The 18,387-nt window shown below is 32.9% G+C and overlaps 1 protein-coding gene across 3 annotated transcripts in view; it reads right to left on the reverse strand.

The window, feature by feature from the left end:
- LOC128020240 (nuclear factor 7, ovary) overlaps positions 1–18,387 on the reverse strand; it is a 257,606-nt gene that overhangs the window by 38,034 nt on the left and 201,185 nt on the right. The window lies entirely within an intron of this gene.

Consider the following 18,387-nt stretch of genomic DNA (forward strand, 5'->3'; position numbering starts at 1 on the left):
TTTTCAGTTTGCTGCAATCTGGTTAGCTCTTCCGTGATGGCAAAAACCAAAAGACTCAGGAGGAGTTTCTTCATCAGGCTCCTAAACTCAAAACCAGCTTCTTAACATCTTCATGTCTCCACTTAATATTCACTTTATCAGTAAGATATTCATAATTCACTACCTCACATAGACACACTGACAGTGTCAACCTGTTTGCACATTTGCCTCTTGTACAATCCTGTGTATCTTAATATTTAATACTACAGTTTACTTTCATGCACATTATTTTCCATTCTATATTTAATTCTACAGTATACATCTTTTTATATTTATTTCTTATGTGTTTATTGTTAAGTTTTATTTCATTCTTTCATAGCTATATTTATGTATATTTTCATCCGTGTAGTATTATTTAATAATTGCACTGTCCATGAAGCAGACCAGTCTCATATTTCATTGCTGGTTATATATGCTCTATATAATTGTGTATGTGAAAAATCTTGAATAGTAAATGGCGGCCCACCTGCTATACCATCGCAACCCACCAGGGGGCCGAGGCCCAAATCCACGGGTACAGAGCAATTGTATGTGCCTATTGAACATGTACCAGTTTTTTTTAATCACTGGCATTCTATTATAGCTTTAATTAATATTGTGTACATATATTATTTTTGTAAACACACACATATACATGCATATATATATATATATATATATATATATATATATATATATATATATATATATATATATATATATATTCACTGTACTCTTTGTTAACCATTTTTGTCATTTGTTGTTCTTTTTATCATTTTGATATATATATATATATATATATATATATATTAGCTTTATTTATTTCTTTTTATATTTCCTGTTTATTTTATTTAGTTTTAGCAATTTTTAGTGTTTTGTCATTCTTATTATTTATTTATTTATTTTTATTTTTTTAGTTATAGTATTTCAAGTAAACAAAAACGAGAATTTTTTATTTTTACCAAAAATATTTTTTATATTATTAAATATATATTTTATTATTAAGCAAAAAATGCATAATAAAATATATGATATACTTAATAAATATTTAATTTAATAGAGCACGTCATTCTATATATATATATATATATATATATATATATATATATATATATATATATATATATATATATATATATGCTGTGGTGTGTTGGTGAAGTGAGTTTCTCTCTCTGTAGTGGAGCTGGTCTGTGTTTGGGCTTGCTGTGTGCAGCTGGAACGCTCTTTGAAGTGCTTCACATGATTATTAACCCTCAAGTCTGCCAGGTCATTCAAGAAAAGACAATATCCATCATTACAACAATTTTATGCTTCTACAAACCTGCATCTCCGTGTGAAGGAGACAAACATCTGTCAGGTCTGACAGAGCTCTGACCCCGAGGAGCAGCTCAATAAAGCCACAAACACTTACACAACCAACAAATGACAGGCATGTGTGTTCTGCTCTACTTACATGTTTTCTTCTCGTGTTTCTGTGGCAGAAACAAACCTCAGTCCTCAAGAGGGCGATAGAGTTTCCTTCAGATGAACATAAGATAATCGGTGCATGCCTTTGTTTTAGGCATGTTTCCTTATGCTGAAAGTAAAACAGCTTTCATATAAAAACCTGTAACCATGCATATTTAGTCTACTTATATGGTGTTTTTAGGATGGCTTGTAATAAAATATCACCATCAATTGCACAAAAAAGATCTATATTATGATGCTCTGTCAAACATCTAATTTTATGTTTCATTGAAGAAAGAAAAAAATATGTGGCTGAAATTACTTGATAAATAATTAAAAAATATAAAGAAATAAATTGGTATCAGCTAGCTAACAAGACAATTACAATATCTAAAACAGATATAATTCTTAGAAGAGTATCATAAAAATGATGAATATCGTTGGCTTTGTGATGCATTTTAATTTAAACAGAATCCTAATTGGGAATAATGATAATAACCTAAAAGAAAAACTATAAAGCTAACTCTAAAAAATAAAACACTTGGATGCCTTACATTAATACAAATTAAAATAATGTCCAATGGAGCAAAAAACTGGCTTTGGTTTTCTTCATGCAAAATATAATTCCTATATGTTTTCAGTTTACCTGGAAATATTCTTAATGACAATATTTAACACATAAAAACATATTTTTGTAACTTAAAATTTAATAAATTTGTACTCTCTTTCTCTCTTTTATATCTCTTAAGCTTGCGAAGGCAACATTTCTCATTGTTATTCACTTTAATGTACTAAAAACGAAACTAAAACTTAAATAAAAATATATACAAATAGAAATGGCAAAAACACAACTAATACTAACACTAAATTCTGAAAATGTAACAAAAAAAAATTATATATATATATATATATATATATATATATATATATATATATATATATATATATATTTTTTTTTTTTTTTTTTTACTCAATTAATAAACACTACCTCTATATTAATAAGACAGTGGTAGTTTCTTAATGACATTAATCACACTGTAATTAATATTATTTACTCCAGTAGGAGGCTAAAAAAGCAAAGTGACAGTGAAATCATTTCTCTGCAGTAATATCAGGTTCATTGCTTGTGCTGGTACAAGCTCAGAACAATGTTGACCTCAGTAACTCACCAGTTCAAAGGTCAACCTCGTATGAGGGTCAAACACTTGACCTTTGTCTATGAGGAATCACCCTGTGCAAGGAAACCAAATGAAGCAAAGCTTATAGGTCAGACTTTTTAATAAAAGAATAGTTCACCCAAAAATAAAAATTTGCTGAAAATTTTGAGAAAGGTAGCATTGCATCACTTGCTCACCATTGGAGTGAATGGGTGCCGTCAGAATGAGAATCCAAACAGCTGATAAAAAACTCACAAATTAATAAAACTACCTCTATATTATACTAAGACAGTGGTAGTTTCTCAATGATATTAATCACAGTGTAATTAATATTATTTACTCCAGTAAGAGGCTAAAAAGCAAAGTGACAGTGAAATCATTTCTCTGCAGTAATATCAGGTTCAGTGCTTGTGCTGGTACAGGTAGCATTGTATCACTTGTTCACCATTGGAGTGAATGGGTGCCGTCAGAATTAGAATCCAAAAACAGCTGATAAAAAAACTCACAATAGTCCACAAGTAATCCACAGCACTCCAGTCCATCAATTAAGATCTGGAAAGACTAAAACTGAAACAAATCCAGCATTAAGACAGTTTTAATGTTATGGACTCATGGATTTATGCAGGGAAAAAAAAAAGGTTTAAAGTTAAAAATGCCTTGATGGATTTGTTTCATCTTTAGTCTTCTCCAGATGTTAACTGATGGACTGGAGTGTTGTGGATTATTGTGATGTTTTTATCAACTGTTTGGACTCTCGTTCTGATGGCACCCATTCACTCCAATGATGAGACACTGATGCAATGCTACATTTCTACAAACCTGATGAAGAGACAAACTCATCCTGATCTCAGGTGGCCTGAGGGACATTTTCAGCAATCTTTTCATTCCTGGGCAAACTGTTCCTTTAACAAAACTAATAAAAATGTCTGTTTATCTAACCTTGCTGAGAAGACAAGGTCTGGTATGTTTTATTGTGACTAAAATCTGTCCACAAGGGGTCAGCAGTGACAAAAATGTTATTTTGTTCCAGTGTTCAGCATGACTATTACAATCTTACAGAGCTTCCAAGCTTCATTTTCCTCATCTGTGGAAAAAATTCCTCTTAAATCCCCAACACAATCCACAAACCAAAGACAAAACTAGTTTCAGATAAACAGGACAGTAGAAAGACTTCCAGCACTCATATATTATTGTCATTGCGAGTGGAATTTTACCAATGATCTCTGTCTAAGCAAGTGTTTGTCTTCTTCTCCTCACTAGAGGGCTCTGTTTGTAGCCTCATGTTTGCTATGAGGAAGTGTCTGTGAGGAAGAGGAGGAGACGTTCAGCTTCAGCCTTCATCAGGGTTAAAGTCAAACAAGGAAGGAATGTGGCAGAAATGAAAACCTTCACTCATTAACCATTGTGTGTTTTCAGGAAGCAGCAGCAGCAGGAAGGCTAATGTGTTTATTCTGTCATATGTAGCTGAAGTTTAAGATGAACGCCACATGCTAATGGAGAATAATTAAAACATGTAAAGACTCACTCCAGAGGATTATGAAATCACAGAGGAGAAACATCACACCCCTGAAATGAAAGCTCGAGAGCAGATCATCGTCTTACAGGCCGGTTCTGATGTGGTTGAATTTGTTTCTTCATCCGATTTGGAGAAATATAGCATTGCATCACTTCACATCATTGGAGTGAATGGGTGCCGTCAGAATGAGAGTCCAGACAGCTGATAAAAACATCACAATAATCCACAGCACACCAGTCCATCAGTGAACATCTGGAGAAGACAAAAGATGAAACAAATCCAGCATTTAGACACTTCAAACAACTGTTTCTGGCTAAAATATGAATACATAATCCAAAATAACACTTCCTCCAGTGAACAAAATAATCTCATCTAAATCAGATGAAGAGATCGAATTAATGAATAAATGCATGAGTCAAAATATATAATCCACCTATCTATTTATTAATTCATTCTATATACTTACACATGTTTCACAACATGCATTTATTAACCTAATATGATGTTATGATCACAATATATATTTAATCTACAATATATAACCAAAATTATTTAATATAGTAACTGATTCCAGTTAATTATTAAAGTAACATTAAAAACGTCCATGGAAAGATCAGTTTAATTGTGAACTAAAATGCATTAAAACACAATTTCATTTTTTCAGAAGGTATAAATTAAGTTGGATATATTTTTAATGATGCTTATGCTTAAACAACTGTTTGTCAGTGGGGTGCACAAAATCTATTTAAGATGCATTCACCAAAAACTAATTTCTAATTGCTAAACTAATTGCTTTTCAATGTTTTTAAGTATTTTAATTGTGAGATGAGATTAAGCCGATGATTGTGCATTGATCGGGTCATTGAGGCAGTGAACGGCTCTCAATCCTTCCACTCGAGCAGGATGTGGTTGTGTCAAGCTTTCTAAATAACTAACCTTAAGGCCGCCTCTCCTTTTATAGGCAAAGACAGCGAGAGGCATTGTGTTTTCATCAGTGTCACGAACAGTCAGTCAGTCATTCAGGCTCCTGATGCATCATCAGCTCTTCAACTGCTCAGTTTAGTGGGAACAACTGTTTAAAAGAGCTGCACAGTTATCATCACTTAATTATGTCTCAGGAGAAAAGGAAATGTGTCAATTATTTTTGTGTATCTTTTTTTATATATATATATAATTTATAATATTATAATATTTCATATTTCATATTCATATTATGTACATATAAATACACATGAAACATATTATGCATTACAATATTTAATTTTATTATATAAAATACAATTGAATAAATGAAATTAGACTTTAATGTATAATTGTACATTTTATTACAAAATAAATTGTATTAAAAAATAATAAAAATATAAATTAGTGTAAAATAAAATAATACATTATACAGACTCATTTAAATGCATATTAAATGTATTATGTATTACATAATTGTATTACCTTGTAATAAATAAATGCAGATATTCCAATATATAATCATTTACATACACATTAGCTACACAAATACATTTTTCCACAACATTCAGCAAACTCTTCTTCTACAGTGAATCAGTGATTGTTCTCTTCCAGATCAGCAGACTGAAGTGAATCTGACTCAGCATATTGGTTAAACTCTCAACATGTTTGTATCTAGCTTGGTTACTAATATCACACCTGCTTTAATGTCAGAGACACCTGAAGGAAACTCTCTGGCCTATATCTCTGATCACACTACTGAGCGTTTGCAGGAGAATGGCAGGTGCGCTGGGTCTCTTCTGTACTGTTTAACACCTGAGAACAAAGCCCTGCTTCTCTTGTGGATCACTGCAGGAAGCAGCGGTTCATACGAGGGTTACACAGCGTTACACACTCGTCCGGCGGATGCTTTAGGAGTCGAACACACAGACAGATGGAGCAGCAGACTGAAGAATCTCCTGCTCTTCCCCCATCCACTGTTACACAACACACTTTCACTTCTGAAGAGGCTTCAGTGAGAACAAGCTTCTGAACCAGACATAAGACCAAAGGTTTTTTTTTTTTTTTTTGCATGAAAAAGCCCATTTTAGGACCATTAAGAATTTTCTGAAATACTTTATTGTTGACTTTATTGAAATGTAAAAATATTTTTGTATTGTTATTGTCTTATTCAAATTATTTATGGTAGTATTTGCATAGTAATTTATGTTGATACGTGTTTGTAAATAGATAAAATAAATATAGTATTTATTTAGATTTATCATTTATATTTATTAAATAAAAGAAAATATTTTTCTATCAGTGTGTGTGTGTGTGTGTGTGTGTGTGTATTCTTATTATTTGTCTTAAGAATAAAAAATAAAGAATACATGTAGCTATATGTTTTGATATTTATAAAATATTTATATTAATGTGCATATATGAGTTTAAATATATTTTTAAGCAAATACATTTCAGTCAGTGGCATAGTGTCACACTTCTTTACTGAGACACATTGTGTGATTCTCTGAAACTAAAGTGCTGTTGGTCTCTGCTAAAATGACTAAATATTGCTATCACTGTTATTTAAAATATGTCACATGGTTTCAGTATAAGCTCTTCAGCCTGTGTGCTGCTCCCCTTTGGGCATATGATCATTAAACTCAAGTCTGTGTAGACGCTGTGTTATTACTGCAATTACACAGAAACAACTCTTGTATCGGTAGTTTAAATAGCACTTAAGTGGCTTCCTCACTGCTGAGGACTCGTCAATATGAACGAGACTATTTTACAATGCAAAATAACTATTTTCTGTTTGAATATAAAAATGGTTTCTGAAGATCATGTGACACTGAAGACTGGAGGAATGATGGTGAAAATACAGCTGCACATCACAGAAATATATTACACTTTAACAGAGATTCACACAGAAAACAGTTATTTTAAATTATAATAATATTTCAATTTTTTTACTGTATTGTTGATTAAATAAATGCAGCTTTGGTGAGCAAAAGAGACTTCTAAAACAAACTTTGAGCAGTTGTAGTCAGTATAGGCAAAACTCTCATGTTTCCTATTCAGACACTTAGGAGAAAGAAAGGCCTCTAATCTACAACGCTTTAGAGAAAATGACTATATTTCACAGAAATGAGATCATGATTGACCAGATCCATTTCTCACTTCAGTATAACCTTTTAAGCCTGATTCACTGCAGAAGATCATGTGAACACTATCTGGCTGACAGTTATCTGGCTATTTTCTTATGTTTTTTAGATTCTGAACTGGATATGAACTTAATTTCAGAATTAATATTTACATTTCCTCCCTTTCTGGTCACTGGAATGTTTTCATTTTCCTCACAGACACACGAGCGAAGCCTATCCTCTTCATCCGGGGTTTTCTCTTTTGCAATGAGAACAATTTAACGTGGACTTTAAAACAAAGCTGTCTTTGGAGGTTTGTGTAAAGTTAGAAGTCACTTTCAAAGACGCACAAGAGTCGATTTGTTCACCTGCGACAATAAAAATCATTAATAATTAACCTCTTACTTCTCGAGGCCACATACAGATCAAGGTGAGACAGATCCACTAAACAAATATATATATTTATTTCAGGTGACCAAAGCTTTTGTGAGCCATGGCTGTCATTAGATGCCCCCTTTTCACTTCCTAATTTAAGTTCTGTAAACTGAAACAAAAGTGCATTTTGAATGGCTGCTAACGATCAGGAATACTGATCTGATAATGAATACATTATCTGACATTTATAGGTCAGCTTCTCTCAACTCGGCTTCTGTTCAGCTGCTGGTTGAAATGATGAGGACTTTGCTGTCTTTCATTTTTGAACTCTTGTGTGCAAATACAGGAAATAAGCACATGTAGAAGGAACAGAAACACACACACACACACACACACACACACAGACAAAGAACGGAAGGAGGAAGTTACTGTGCAAAATAACTTAAAAGAATGTGTTGCAGGAGCTTCATGTGCTCAGCTGGGGGTGTGAGATATATATAAATGTTTATATAGCTTTTCATATGGCCTATACAGTTCATATTTAAGCTGATATATGGTCTGTAATAATTACAATTAAATTAAATGCATAAATTATAATGAAATGTATGAAATTGCATCAATTAATACAAATAATACAATAATAAATCATTTTAACTGTGTCTGTTAAAGTGGATAACACATTTTATTTAGGAATAAAACATTTAATAATTGTAACATTTAAATTAATACATAAGTAATACTATAATTATATTTATTTAAAAATATCAAAACAATTAAAAAAATGTATTATTATTTGTTAACTGATAAATAAATAATATATGAAGAAAATAATGAAACAATGTTATTTAAATGCATAAATAATAAAATAATACATATACAGAATTACACAAAATTTAGTTTTCTCTTAAAATAAATAATTTGCATAAATGTATAAATAATTAAAATAATAAATGTTAATTTACTCATTTCAACATTCAAATATATACAGTTTAATCATTTTACTTACCTATTTGTTTAAAAATACAAAAATAATAATCATTATTTATATTTTACAATTATTATTACTATTAATTACTATTATATATATATATATATATATATATATATATATATATATATATATATATATATATATATATATATATATTACTCACCTGATTTTTATTAGTAACAAATAATGAAATAATGTAAATTAAATTAACTTAATTACAGCAATGTATTGTATGTTGGCTTCCAACATTTATTTTGGATCTACATTAAAATCAATTAGGGAAATATTATTTTTTACAAAATATCGCCACACCATCATATCTTGTTTTGTGCTTCCTCATTATTTTAGTGTCTTGTTTTCATGACTTATGAACAGGAAAAACACACTGTACAAAACTAACCTAAAATGCATATCAGTAAAACGAGGCTCTGCTTGGGTGAGTTTTCTATTTCCTCCACAGAAAGAGATACAGGAAATGATGTCATCGTGTTTAAATACACCATGGATGTCAAAATCTGACAGCACCACATTTCCTGCTGCCTGAAAACTTTACGTGAGATTCAGAGCAGCTGTGAGCGCAGGTTCATCGACTGCTGTTTATACAGCTGGAGTCTGCAGTGAAATCCAGCCACATTAAAAACAATGTGTGCACTTTAAATAAAAAAGTGCACGATGAAAGTGCACAAAGTATTTTAGTGGCAGATGCCCTGGAACATATCAGTCCTCTGCATGTTTCCTGTGACAGATTGCATGTCATGCAAAAAGCCACAGACTCTTCTAGAAGACTTCATCATTATCTTTTGCTTCTCAGAATAAGACAATCTACAATAAAAGGCTTGCTCAGGAAGTTTAAATTTGATATGTCTCCTTGTGTCTAACAAACATCAAACATGTAGTGGTTTCTCATAATGTCTGTTGACTATTGTGCATCATGTGATCTGAAGTATTCAGTACAGATCTGAGGCATTAGGACATTAGTTAACCTTTAACTCATTTTTCTACACACTGATCTTTTTTTCTCGACACCTAAAAAATCATACACGACACAAAGTTGAGTGAAAAGGTTTTTTGCACTTACAAAGACTGAACGCTTGATTGCGTACTTGCTGGTGCCAAACCACACAACTTCCTGTGTGACATGTTCATTAGTTCTTCAAATTCCCTATTAGTGCTGAAAACTATTTACATTATATTATGAGGATTTAATATGCATTACATTATGAGCATTTAATATGCATTATAATATGAGGATATAATATGCATTATATTAAGAGCAATTAATATGCATTATATTATGAGCATTTAATATGCATTATAATATGAGGATATAACATGCTTTATATTATGAGCAATTAATATGGATTATATTATGAGCATTTAATATGCATTACATTATGAGCATGTGATATGCATTATAATATGAGGGTATAATATGCATTATATTATGAGCAATTAATATGCATTATATTATGAGCATTTAATATGCATTACATTATGAGCATTTAATATGCATTATAATATGAGGATATAATATTCATTACATTATGAGCATTTGATATGCATCATAATATGAGGATATTATTGTATTTTGATCATGACACACAGTTCAGTTCTAAATGAAAAACACATATTATTAAATACACATTATGCATGTAAATTCAGCAGTTGTGCATTATTGAAATTGGTTAAAATGGTTTACGGTTTATGCATGATATCATCATATTCATATGAAAGAGATGAAAGAAGAGAAAGAGGTGCTTAGTAAACAAACGTTCAAGCCATTATTAAAACTTGAAGTGAATTAGTGTTATTTTACCATCGCTTAGATTTTTATATTTTTTATTAATATTTAAAATTATTACTGTTATTTTTTCTGATATCAAATTAATTTTAATATGTTTTTTCAAACTATTTTTATTTGTCTAAAAAGGTAATCTGCGGAGGAAATTTTTTAATAATTTTTATTTTATGGTTTTAATTTTAGTTAAATATAATTACTATAATTGAACGGTTTGACAGCAAGAGACACACAATAAAGTGTTTAGTCGTTAGAAGGCACAAAACACATTTTCACTCTTTGAATTTTCTCTTTTTATTCTTTTTATTAATTTTTTTTTTTATATTTGGTCGTTTTTATTTCAGTTTTAGTTTTAGTTATTTTAACATCTCATTAAAGTAAATAAACATAAGAAATGCTTCAATGGCAACTAGATGAATAAAAATAAGTTTAGAAAATAATAATAATAATAATAATAATATAATAATAAAAGGCCCCAAGACTAAATTTTTCAGAATTAATCGGATTTTTGGGGAATCATTTCTTAATCAACTCCAGATGTTCTGTAGATCTTCAAGAACTCAAAGAACGTAAATCCTTCAAACAATCTTTAAACTCAAGTCCATTCTGTGCTAATGTGTGGCTAGAGGAGAACTCTGTCTGTTTGCACAAACTAAAGTTCCTCTTAGTCTTCGGCCTGTTTCTTTCTCACATAATGTGATGAATCTAAGTGCTCTCCGCACACTTTCTGTCTCTGTATCTTTCCACGTGAACATATTCAATCCTCCAGAACTCTTGGAACAAGAGATGACAGTGTGTGCGACTCTGATACAAGAGCAACATTCCTCAGTTGGAAAGAAAAAAAAAAGGCTATGCTGGCTGACTTTTTTTTTCTTTCACCCCCTAATATGGTGAAAGGCAGTGAGATGGTTGAGTGGTTACATCATCATCAGCGCTCTGGAGTGAGGAAGTCTGGGGGAAAATGAGCAACGTTTCTTTGAATATAACCCATCCCATTGGACTAGAGTCTCGTTCAATAGATAAATATTACAAAGGCTAGAGCACCTCCCTTATTTATGCCCTTATAAGGGACTGATTTCCATGTTTTGGCTCTAATTGAACAGAGATGTTATGGATTTCTGTGGAATACCTAAAAAAATGCTGCTGAGAGGATCAGGCAAGAGCAATGGCTTTAGAAGAAAGCAACAAATTTAATCACACAATACCACACTGTAAACTGAAATCTAAAGCTTGATCCAAAATATTAATAAAAACTGGAACAAGGTCTCAATGATAATAAAATTACACTGATTTACATATCAGGATTTGTAGTCTGACATGTTCAACAAGAAAAAAGGTAGGCAATAAGTGTAATTTACATACCAAAATGGAGCAATTTGATTGGACGAGAGGATCTTAAAATAGAAGGTATTACTGATGTTAGCTGAAAGCAAAGGTTGTTTCAGAAGATGATATCATGGTGGAAAATAATTCAGATGAACTCTGGAAGAATGTACACAAATAAGACATACAAACTTAGATTGTGGATAGTGAACATAAACAGTTGATTTTATTTTCTTGTTGACTTTAAAATAAGCTCCATTAGTTTTTGAGATGCTAATCATTCAGGGGTACGTTTCTCAAAATTATTGATGCTAACCTGTTAGCAACTTAGTTGGTTGCCAATGGGAAATTGTATTGCAACCAACAAAGTTGCTAACTTATTTAGCAACTATGGTTTTGGGAAATGCTCCCCAGATCAGTTTACAGTGTGTTCATTTATTAAATATTTTATAATAATTTAAGTAAAATAAATAAATAAATAAAAACCTGAAGAAGGCTACTCTGCATTGTATTTAACACATTTTGCATTGTTAAAACCTCTTAAATCAGTGTGAGAAATGTGACAAAAGTTAGCAGGTTCTGCTTTCTGTGTGAAAGAAGAGAATTAAATGATGTGTTACTGAACACCGACCTACAACAGGCTCTTCACAACACTCCTGTAAACGTGTTGTTTTTAAAGCTGTCATGCTTCACTGCCTTGAACAGAATCCGTTCCCTCTCTATTCACTGTTCTGAATGGGTTTTGATCTCAGAATAAATCCAGGTGTCATTTGACTCTGCCTCGTCTAACCAAAACTAAATAGATTAATAACCAGTTTCACAAGACGTGTCTCTTCCCACAGTGAATTTATATATATATATATATATATATATATATATATATATATATATATATATATATATATATATATATATATATCAAATCAGCTTTCAAACTGCTTTGACTGTTCCTCATCCGGTTATTTTATTAAATTATTTTTATTTGCTGTGATCAGACTGTAAAAAAATATTACAGCAAGCTTAAAACATGTGCAGAATAAGCCAAAGCTTTTCAGTAACCCATGGTGTTGAAAATAGCCGTGAACAGTCACTTGATTTCTTAATTGTTTTTGCTTCATAACAGCAAGAGCGTTCAGTATATTAAGGTGTGAATAGGCCTCTTTAAAACTGCAGATTGGCGAAAGGTTGTGCTGATTTTCCCAGGAATGCCATTTCTGTGGAATGATGATTGTAATTGAATCTGGAGACTATGGGACATGACTGTTTGGCTGGAGAAAAAAAAGAAAAGGAAAAAGTCTAGTGCATTGCGTGAGTAACAGCTTGACCGGCTGCTGTTGTGAAACGTCCGGAGATTTAGGTCAGTACCTCAGAACAAGGTGCTTTTGTGGTTTGAATGTTAGCATCATTTATTCAGCTGTCATGAGGCTAAAAAACAAACCAATACAAACAAAGAGATAGCTTTCTGAGGATATGTTGACCTTTGACCTGTATGAGGGGTTTTGATGCTAACAAGCAAGGGTTTAGGTTTGATTTTGGCATTGACATAACCATGATATTTAATTGTTTGATCAAAATGATTGCTAGGGACAATTTAGTACTCTCTTAGTAGGGACATGTCATAACGTCTACTAAACTAAAGTGACTCTTCGTTCTGTTTTAAAGATGTTTTCTTTGAATTATTTGACTAGAATATAGGTAAACATAACTTAATTCGCTTCCATCTTGTTGAATCGTTCCATCTTTTGTCTTCTCCAGATGTTCACTGATGGACTGGAGTGCTGTGGATTATTGTGATGTTTTTATCAGCTGTTTGGACTCTCATTCTGACGGCACCCATTGACTTCAGAGCAAGTGATGCAATGCTACATTTCAAGTGATGTAATGCAAATGTAAATTTTGAGGTTGAACTACTCCTTTAAAGGAAGATTGTTGAGAATGAGATTTTTAGAATGTTCAGCAGTCACAAAGTAACCAGCCGTGATGACATCATCATCATAAAACTTACACTGGGAGCCCCTTTCTTCTTGCGTATATAGCTGTTAGGACACTTTCTTGATTCTTGTGTGCAATGACAAATGCTGCAAAACGAAACAGCAAGATGTTAGCAAGTTTGAGGTCATGGAAGAGCTGCTGACTGACTTGACCGAAAGGCGAAGATATTTCCACGAGTTTGAATTATTTTTAGAGCTTGTGAGAGACAAAGATATGGAAAAAGCCATCAGAAGTTTAAACAAACATCTTTCCCCTGAAGAATTTGTGACCAGATGTGAAGTGTGGTTTCATTTAGCTATTCAGAGTTTCATTAGGTCAGAAACTGACGCACAATTACCTGCTAAAATCTTGAAAAAACAAACACTTGTTTACAATGTGTGTGATGACACAAAAATAACAGTGTAGCAGAACAGCATCACTGTTTTCTGGAATTGAAGAGGTTGTGATTAATTTATAGTGACATTTAAAAGTCAGTCTAGTTTTTTTAGACTCCATTGGGTATCTGGAATATTAATAATTGAGGATTTTTGTTCATTAATATTTAATAGTTCTGACTAGACTTCAAAGCAAGTAATTTAAGTGCAATGAATATGGACCAAATTCCTTTTGATTCGGATGTCTGTCTCTGTTTACCTTATTCCCAATGTCTCCGTTTCATTAACCTTTATGTAAATAATGCAGATATACAACGTAGATGCTGCAAGATAACTAATAAACCAGAAAACCTCCATGTTTTAAACAGACCAACCACATCTTTATTTGATCTAAAAATGCAAATCATTGGAAAACCACATTCAGACATGAGAAAAACAGCCATCAAAAAGTTAACTTACTGATGAACCAACAATACAGCAACATACTGTAACAGTATAAAAACAATATATTTAAAATGTATTGCACGACATTAGTGCATTGGGGTAATGTAAGTTTCATTCGCTTAATATAAGAGAAACACATGCTGCATTTGTTCAGATGTTCTAAGCAGAGACCATGCATTTCTGATCTTGGATCTGTTGGATTGATTCTTGGATCCAAATGTGGCATGAAATGAGTTTTCTGGATGTCTGATGTTAGCTGCAGTTCTTCTGGCTGACTGCAGACTGTGGAACTTCCTTTCTTGGCCCTCGTTATAGAAACCTGAGTGTTTGTATCTCAGTGTGAGCACATGCTGTTCTTCCTGTATTTCAGACTGAATGTTATCAGCATTTTGACTATACTTATTCAGCAGTCATGCATTACACTGACCAAAAGTGACAGTGAAAACATTTATAATGTTACAGAAAATGTCTATTTCAAATAAATGCTGTTCTTTTGAACTTTCTGTTCATCATAAAATCTTGAAAATTAAAATGCATCATGGTTTCAACAAAAATAATAAGCAGCACAACTGTGTTCAACACTGATAATAATCAGAAATATTTCATCAGTAGCAAATCATCATATTTTCATGATTTCTGAAGATCATGTGACACTGAAGACTGGGGTAATGATGCTGAAAATACATCTGCACATCATAGAAATAAATGAAACTTTAATTCATATTCATGTAAAAATCAGTCATTTTAAATTATAATAATATTATATACAATTTTTACTGTATTTTTGATCACATAAATGCAGCCTTGGTGAGCAGATGAGACTTCTAAAACATTAAATTTATTCCAGACTTCTGAGCTGTTGTAGTTACTAGAGGCAAAAGTCTTAGGGAGCATCTCGTGTTTCCCATTTAGACACTTGAGAGAAATAAAGGCCTCTAATCTATAAAGCCCTGAATAGCCTCGGGAAAAAAATAAAATAATGTTAGCGTATGTGATTGTTGTAAAATATAAATGATTAATGTACGTCATAATCAAGTTCAATTCAGAAATTTTTAAGTCATGTATTTTCACGTTCAGTATGGAAAGTCATTGTTTTACACTAAGTATATTATTAGGCAAAAAATAAAAATAAAATCAATATTAATAAATATAACTTTGTTGAACTTGAGAGTATTCCATCATATTTTCTTGTTAAAACAATAATAATGCATTTTAACAATACATTTTAATTTGCATGAAACGTGCCTCTTGAAGTGCGATCACATTTAACGTGCTTCTGCAAAATTGAATCATTCCTACAATCTAGAATATTTAAACAAATTTAAGCATGCAGATTTCACACAAATTTGTCAGCCCAAACAATAGAAAGATGCTTGGTTTGAATGTGTAAGCTGTGCTTACTGACAATAGACAATGGACCTTTTTGGCAGCAAAATTGCAGTGAAATGACGCTAATGTGAGCGTACCTTTAATCAGCGATGAGCTCAACACAGAAATCAGTATTATCTGAGTGTGTCTGTCTGCTCTTACAGCAGCAGCCGTCACAACACTGACAGATGGCAGCTCCGCACCCACGGGCCAGAACTGCTCACAATCACTGCTCAGTGTGCCTGACAACACACACACACACACACACACACACAATCACTGCTCAGTGTGCCTGACAACACACACACACACACACACACACACACACACACACACACACACACACACACACACACACACACACACACACACACACACACAATCACTGCTCAGTGTGCCTGACAACACACACACACACACACACACACACACACACACACAATCACTTCTCAGTGTGCCTGACAACACACACATACACACACACACACACAATCACTGCTCAGTGTGCCTGACAACACACACACATACACACACACACACACACACACACACACACAAACAGCTCAGCGTGCCTGACAACACACACACACACACACACACACACACAGCTCAGCGTGCCTGGCATTAGCTTTCCTCCACTCACACGTTTGTGCATGCTTCAAAATCACTCACATTTAATAAAAACTAGTGACCTGCCTTGCTGCCTACTACCTACATAGGGAGCAACCTTCAAAGGGAGCATCCTAACTGATGGAGCATATCATACAAGTGGCCAGTTCTTTTTTGGAACATGTTGGGAATATGCTAACGATGACTGAAATGTTCCCTAGGTATACAGCTCACTAGATTTTGGAACAGATCCCTTATAATATAAATGTAATTTACTGAATACAGTCTGAGAGTTTGTAAGGAATAAAAGTGAGTGTTGTGTGTTTTTGGCACATCCAAACACACACAAACACCAACACACATTTCTTTCTGTTAGCTATGGAGCTTCTGCTGGTGTGAAAGAACAGATTTACCAATGCAAAAACTCATTTCTATATGTCTAGACTTATTATTAAGGATTATAAAAAGCGCTGAAGAATAATTCAAAAGTGGTTTGACATCCTTTAAATCTACAGCACAAACATGCAAGAGAAGAAACACATCATGAGAACAGCAGTGACCTACAGGAAGTCACAGATCATCTGTTTTAACTGGTTTCCTCTCAGGTGCAGCTATTGTTAACCTAACCAGTGCATGAACATGAACAAAACTTATACCCTGTCGTCACCACCCAGAACAACTTTAAAACCACATAAACATGATCTAATGACTATTTCTGTGGCAGTGCTTTCATGCATAAGCAGAGAGAAGATGTAGAATAAATTTGTTGTTGCTGGTAAAGATGAAGTGTTTAATCACGCAAAACTGGAATGCAAACTGTTTATAAGCGCAGCATCATTGAACTCAACATCACAACATCAGCTTAGCCAATGGTGTGAATCTGGGGTGTATTTTAGTGGCAGAAATGACATATTGCAGCTTAAATAGTGTATAGAATCTCTTAAATACATGAAAACAATACACGCACTCATCATGTGCCCACAATCTCAATGCCCTTCATTATCATCAGATCAGAGCAGCTGGAGTTCACATGCCTTTCTTCACTTCTTTGTGTATGATATGTTTTTTTTTTTTACTGCTGTAGACCAGATGTGTATGTTTTCCCATTTGTATCACTTTCCTTTTAAGACTGGTTAAACAAACCCTCAATAAAATATAATAAAAAAACTAATAAATTGAATAAATGGATAGTTCGCCCAAGGGCATCCAAATTACAGTATGTGACTCTGTTTCTTCAGTAGAACACAAACCAACATTTTTAACACAAACAGTGTCAGTCTGTCAGTCTTATAATTGGAAAATCTTTTCTGGGAGCGTCCTAGGCTGTTTCGCTCTGATGGCCTGCACCCCAGCAGATTAGGAGCAGGACTCCTGTTGAACAACATCTCCAGGACACTTCACTCCATGTGAGTAGTAAGACAATTCTCAAATAACTGCTATGATGACTTTTAATTCAAATGATGCATTAGCACTTGCGCTTACTGACCTAATAAACTCTTTTGGAGTCAAGCAAAATGTCACTGGGCCCACTCATTGTTTTAATCATACACTGTTAAAAATCGCTGTAAAAAAACGGCCAAATTTCGACAGTAAAATACTGTTTTTCATTAAAACAGTGCATTCTGGGTAATATTCATCGTTTTCGAGAAGTAGCCTGCTGCTATATATCGTAAATTAACAACGTTCAAAGTCGACACTCAGCGGCTGTGTTTCAAATCACACCCTACACCCTCATTCACTATTCCCTACATGAGTTTACTAATATAGTCCTCCTGACAGAGAGAATGAACACTAATGAGTGAATTCAGACACTGATCAACAGCTGCTGTTAATGAGTAGAATCACTGAAGAAAAAAAAACATAACAAGACAAACACATGAAATACAACTGACT

The sequence above is a fragment of the Carassius gibelio genome, chromosome A9 (assembly GCF_023724105.1).
Source record: "Carassius gibelio isolate Cgi1373 ecotype wild population from Czech Republic chromosome A9, carGib1.2-hapl.c, whole genome shotgun sequence".
NCBI classification, from domain to species: Eukaryota; Metazoa; Chordata; class Actinopteri; order Cypriniformes; family Cyprinidae; genus Carassius; species Carassius gibelio.